Source organism: Gigantopelta aegis, chromosome 11 (assembly GCF_016097555.1).
Source record: "Gigantopelta aegis isolate Gae_Host chromosome 11, Gae_host_genome, whole genome shotgun sequence".
Taxonomy (NCBI): domain Eukaryota; kingdom Metazoa; phylum Mollusca; class Gastropoda; order Neomphalida; family Peltospiridae; genus Gigantopelta; species Gigantopelta aegis.
The window spans coordinates 7585286-7591722 of record NC_054709.1 but is presented as its reverse complement, the minus strand read 5'-3'; positions in this window follow the sequence as shown (position 1 = coordinate 7591722).

Below are 6437 nucleotides of genomic sequence, written 5' to 3'. Positions count from 1 at the left end.
CAGATGTGCTTGTCGTTATGGGTTTGCGATGACAAAAATGATGCTGGGTATAGGTATTGGAGGAGGTAGAGAAAAATAAAGATGCACAGATAGAGGTAGACATAGACCGAGCAATATATTCAGAGAGATAGATTAAAAAAAAAAATTTACGACAGGGGGACTTTTATTTGCGCTCCCACAGGCAGGATAGGTGGTGTGGTGGGTTTAATGACACCCATACAGAGAGAGAGAGAGAGAGAGAGAGAGAGAGAGAGAGAGAGAGAGAGAGAGAGAGAGAGAGAGAGAGAGAGAGAGAGAGAGAGAGAGAGAGAGAGAGAGAGTGGGAAGGGATGTGACAGACATATATACAGACAGACAGTCTTTATATGCTACAGAAAATTCGCCAACTCGTGTTAATGCACTATTAAAGTGACATTCATGAGTTTGCTGGATTGTAAGATGTTTCCGACTAATAAAATATTTCTACGATTAAACTTACATATTAAATATATTTTCTTCTTTAGAATATCAGTGTCTGTATATTCAATGTGTTTCTGGTCGTTTTAATATTTGTAAGAAGCCCAAACTGGATTTTGTCTTATACTTTTTGAAATAAAATGAAACTTAACCTAGTACAAATATTAGAACGATCAGAAACACGTTTAATATACAGCCACTAATATTGTATGCAGAAAAATATATTTGATATGTACTTACAATCGTTAAAAAGTCTCTGTTAGTCGATAACGTCTTAAAAAATGCAACAAACTCAGGAATGTCCTTTTAAAATACAAGAAATCTACATGCAGAAATCTACATGCACTAATTTTTAACTGTTAACCTCAGCGAACCTTTATTTTCACACAAACAACACGAGACAACGCGACTCTGTTCTAAGACTTGCAAGACAAAATTGCCGTTAAGGGTAAGATAATGGCATATTGTTTCGTGTAATTTTTGGTCTCATTCTGAAAATGTGAAAATAAATAATGCAAAAGGGCACGCACTTTCGTACTGGAACACCTGTTTTTCTCTCGCTATGTCAAAGTTCATCATAAAGAAATATAGCGGGTTTTATTTTTTTAAATCTGGTACACATAGTATTGTTGATTTTCGATTACTATTAAAGGGACATACCCTAGTTTTTAAACACTAAAGCATATGTTTTTTACTATTAGAGCCGTTTTTTGATAACTGAAATCACACTTTACTTGGATTTTATTCTTTAGATTATCCATTTCCGTACATTTGAAGTGTTTTTGGTCATCCTGGTGTTTTTAATATCACAAAATGCATTTCTCATATTTTTAAAAACGCGCGTGCGTCTGAGAAGTAACAGTTATGGAGTCGAGTTTAGTCTATTTTTAGAGGGTATTTCACCATTTGAAAGTCACATACTCACTTTTCACTCATTTGTAAGTGTATCCAAATGTGTCACAGATTTGTAGATTAACTAAACTTAGTGTTAATTTAGACGGGCTGAAACTAGGGTCTGTCCCTTTAACAAGAATATATTGTTTTTAATACTCAGTTTTAATTGTTAAAAACACTCCATTAGGGGAAAACATCTTACAGTTATGCTTCTTGTGAAAAATATTTTAAAACGGAAATCAGGTTTGGGTGTGTGTGTGGCGGTAGGGGGTAGGTGGCTGGGGTGGGTGAGCTTTTTGGTGGGTGGAGTGTTCAACCCTCGAAACCCAACCCCTGCACACTCACAGTTTCTTTTAACTGCAATTTTAAACCCAAGAAAGATATATTGACACGAACACGAAATATAGATCGCTCGATGTATATAATTATAACTGTATGATGACTAGGGTCACTGTATACATTATAGGTTAACAACAGTTCAAATGTGTAAGATAATGAAGTAGAGAATTAGTTTATTATAATTTATATTTATTCATCAGCAAAAGACGTTTTAACGACAAGTATAATTGTATGGTGACCTCAGTTAATATTATTCTTATTGGATAGAGGAGAAATAAATTTACATATCGGATTGGAATTAATTTAGTAACAGGTTTGCGACCGTCAAGAACATTTGCAGTTTAAAAGATAATGTCTGAGTTTGATGCCAGTAATTGTAACATGTTTCCCCACACAAATAGTAGCCAGTGTAACTAGATTAGTTAATCTACAAACCTGTAACCCATTTGAATAAAGTTACAATTGAGTGAAATATGAGTTTGTGACTTTGACATGGAGAAATATCCTCTAAAAATAGACTAAAACTTGACTCAATAAATGTTTCTTCTTAGACGCACATGCGTATTTTAATATGCATTTTGTGATATTAAAAACACCAGGATGACCAAAAACACTTCGAATGTACGGAAATGGATAATGTAAACAATGAAATCGAAGTAAAGTATAATTTCAGTTATCAAAAACGGCTCTAATAGTAAAATAATATGCCTTAGTGTTTAAAAACTAGAGTCTGTCTCTTTAAATGTACTTTACTTTTTAGAATATCAGGAATTGATTTAGTAACAGGTATGCGACCACTATAGGGGTACGGGCTCCCATTTCTGTAGGGGGTCAGACTGAATTTTGCCCGAATTAAACGAAAACGCCCGAATTTGGATAACAACATTTATTGATGTTAGTATTACTACCAAACAGCTATATTATATTGGGTTGCAAACAAATCACTACGCATCTTTACATGGATTACAACTAATATTATGGGTAGAATGATGGAAATACATGGTCAAAAGGTTTCGAATATCTCTATCGGTTTTGCCCGACTTTGAAGATTTGCCCCAGAACTACGCTTATGGCGACCACAAACAGAAACCGCGATTAAACGAGACTTTCTGAGTTTGTCGGCTAATTTTAAATATTAAGTAGGCCTACCTTTTGTTATTTAGAAAACCTGTGTCTATATATGTTTCTTCTTGTTCTGATGTTTATAAGCTCAATCTGTATTTTATCTAAAAGATAGTTTCGTACGTACAAAAGAAAACATATTAGGAAGCAATCTGATTCAAATTAGCTCTACTGGTCTACCAGTAAATCTAACAGCATTGCATGGACTCCCATGTCCAGGTGACATTTCATCTATAAATAACAATTTAAATATCGACCAATTACACTTCGCCTTTTATAGCGTCTATTTCTACATTAAAAAACAGGGGGAAAAGTGCAGTAATAAACTGTGGATTGTATACTAGTATAAATAGATTTTATGGCTACACCATCACGTTTTTTATTCGTCTTGAAACGAATTTTATATAAAATGTTATATTAAAATTAGTTTCCGGCATACTTCGTAATTCTCCCGAATCATTTCGTATACACTCGGCATAATCACGAATGTTTTCAAATTCTTTTCAAATCACTGGCATGATTTTGCAAGTACTGTTTTGATTGGTCGAATGAAAGGTTCCAACGGGGTGCTGTTAGATCCACATTTAATAGTAATTAACCAGAGGAGCTAATTTTAATTAGATTGATTAGGAAGTAATATGTAATCTGATCGAACACAAAAATCAAGATTAATTAGAAATACATTGGATACACAGAGATTGCTATTCTGAAAAAAAGCCCCAAAACGTAAGTTTAGTACATAAAAAGATATACGCGCGCGCATGTATATACGCAAATCCACCAGCCAATCAAGATAGAACATCATTTTAAACTACCCCCACCCTGATTTTGTTAACATTGATCAAGTTTGTTTTATTTAACAACACCACAAGATCACACTGTTTTATTATTTATCAGCTAATTCGGTGTCAAACATTTGATAATTCTCCCCTGCGCGTGCTGTATCCCCACCGTGGTGCAGGGGTGTAATATTCTCTTTGAGAATGGCCATTACAGCACAAATTGAAATTTTGAGTAAAAGTCAGTATCTATCTGTGATTTTTGTATTTTTGCATAGTTCTTTACACTGTTCTTATTAAATCTTGAATTTTTATATTGATGTTGATCATCACCTTATTTGTTTGCATTACCATAGCCAATGTATGTTTCGTGCTGGGGTGTCGTTAAACTTTCATTAATTAATTAATTAATTAATTGATAACTCTAACACGTTATGTGTTGTTTCCCATAGACAGGACAGCACATACCACACTCTTTGATATACGTAACCAGTCATGGGTCTCTATTTGGGACGGGCATACCAGGAGAACATAACAGCCACCTGTGTCACCAGCAACAGCTATCAATCAATATTAGGTGTTAATCTCCTGCCCGATATCAAAGATGTGTGTAAGAGGATTACCACCAACACCTCATTGTCGTAGTGTGGGTGACTGCAATATTGACGTGATCTATTGTCATCCTGCGCATGTCTGTAACACAAGCGAACAGATTAGTCCCGCGCCCTCACGCGTAGGAATATCTCACACTGCGCAGCGCCCCCTTTTGAGAGGCGTCTTAGCGGCAGCTGTGTGGGTTTAAATAAACGATTCGTTACCATAATCTCCCAAGTGTAATACTATTATTTCGACCGAAGACACGGTCTGCTGATGTGTGGGTAATGCTAGGATCAGACTACCAATTGCCACGGCAGAGGTAACCAACTTTCTGCTCCCACGACTTCTACGACGGTCCAGCTGCTAGTGCACCCGTCTTAAGTTGGCCAATTTCGTCGTGACATTTGACGGTAGTCTTACATGCCAAAACACTGGCCTCGGTTGTGTAGTAGTTAAGTTATCACAATTAAGGCTGGTAGATACTGGGTTTGACTCCTAATACCGGCTTCCACTTAAGAGCAGGTTTAACGACCCAGTGGGCACGTGCAAAGTCACCAAACCGAACCGACTTCTCTCTCACTAACCACTAACCACTAACCACTAACCCTCTGTCCTGAACAGATAGTCCAGATAACTGAGGTGTGTGCCCAGGAGATCGTGTTTGAACCTTTATTGGATATAAGTATGAAAATAGCTGCAAATGAAAGAGCGTAAACGGGGATGGGTTTTTTCCTGATCACCGACAAACACTTATAAAATATTCCAAGAAGTGGCCACAGACCATTCTTTATAGCATTAATGGCTATAGCACAGTTAATACCAGTAGGCCCGTGGATGTTTTAAAAATGCACCTTTGTATGTTGGTGGGAGACATATCTTGAAAAGGACAACTCACGTTGTATAACGTCTGTTGTCTAGCTCTTTCTCCCAAAGATCCCTTGCTGCTAATCGAAAAGAGTACTATGAAGTGGCGACAGCGGGTTTCCTCTCTCGATATCTGTATGGTTCTTAACCAAATGTCTGACGCCATATATCCGTAAATAAAATGTTACACCAGTTGTGAAGCACCGGCTTGAACGAGAAATAGCCCAGTGGGGAGGGGGTGTCATGTTTGAAGACTAAATGCTCTCCTCTATCTAGTACGTCAGTTATGAAGCTGATTGCCATAAAATATTATAAACAGAAATATCTTACGAATTGGGACATGGGACTATACCTGTAATCTCTGGCACACTGATTAATTAATGATCGGCTATTGGATGTCAAACATTTGGTAATTATGACTCGTAGTCATGAAAGGAAACCCGCTACATTTTTCTTAATGCAGCAAGGGATCTTTTATATGCACTTTCCCACAGACAAGAAAGCACAAACCATGGTCTTTGTTCAGTTGTGATGCACTGGTTGTACCGAGAAAAAACCCCAATCAGCTAAATGAATCCACTGAGGAGGTTCGTTCCTATGACGCAAGCACCTCAAGCGAGCGCTCAACCGACTAGGCTAAATCCCGCCTCTCTCTGGCAAAGCGTTCCGTCTTTTCAGTCTTGATGTGAATACTGATTTTCTATGCAACCCTGATTATATATTATAACCAACAGAAGACGTAGAACGACACATCTCGAGAAATAATATGATGAATACTGGGAACGATGGCCCAAATTCCAAGCAACGAGATTTGCCAGTATGTAGTTTTATTACAACACATAATGTACTAACTTATAGTCATTGTCACGGGGATCCTATAATACCCGTAACTGAATGAAACATGATTATCCAAATATCTCTCCTAACTGTATATCTATTAGATATCTCTGTGTCGGGCAGTATATACCCGAGTGGCTCGGCTCTAGGTATATCAGATATACGATCTTATAAAGTATATATAATATAGCACGTTACTTCACTAGAAAACACAACAAAACACAATACACTTTGGAATCTGTATTAATACTACGCTGACAAATATATTTGCCGCAGTAATTAATTAACAACAACAATAATAATAACAACCCAGAACTAATCACTTAATTAGTTAATCTCTAGGTGTCTAGTTTACACAATATTCTAATCACTTCACCGTGACACAACACCCACACGTGTGATAATTGAGAAACGCTGCCAAGGGAACTTAATTAATAAAGGAATTACAACTCTATTCCTAACTGGTTAATTTTTAATTAACCCTTACTACTCATTCAGTAACCTTGTAATACAGAATTAATACTGGTACCTATCACAATAAAGACAATA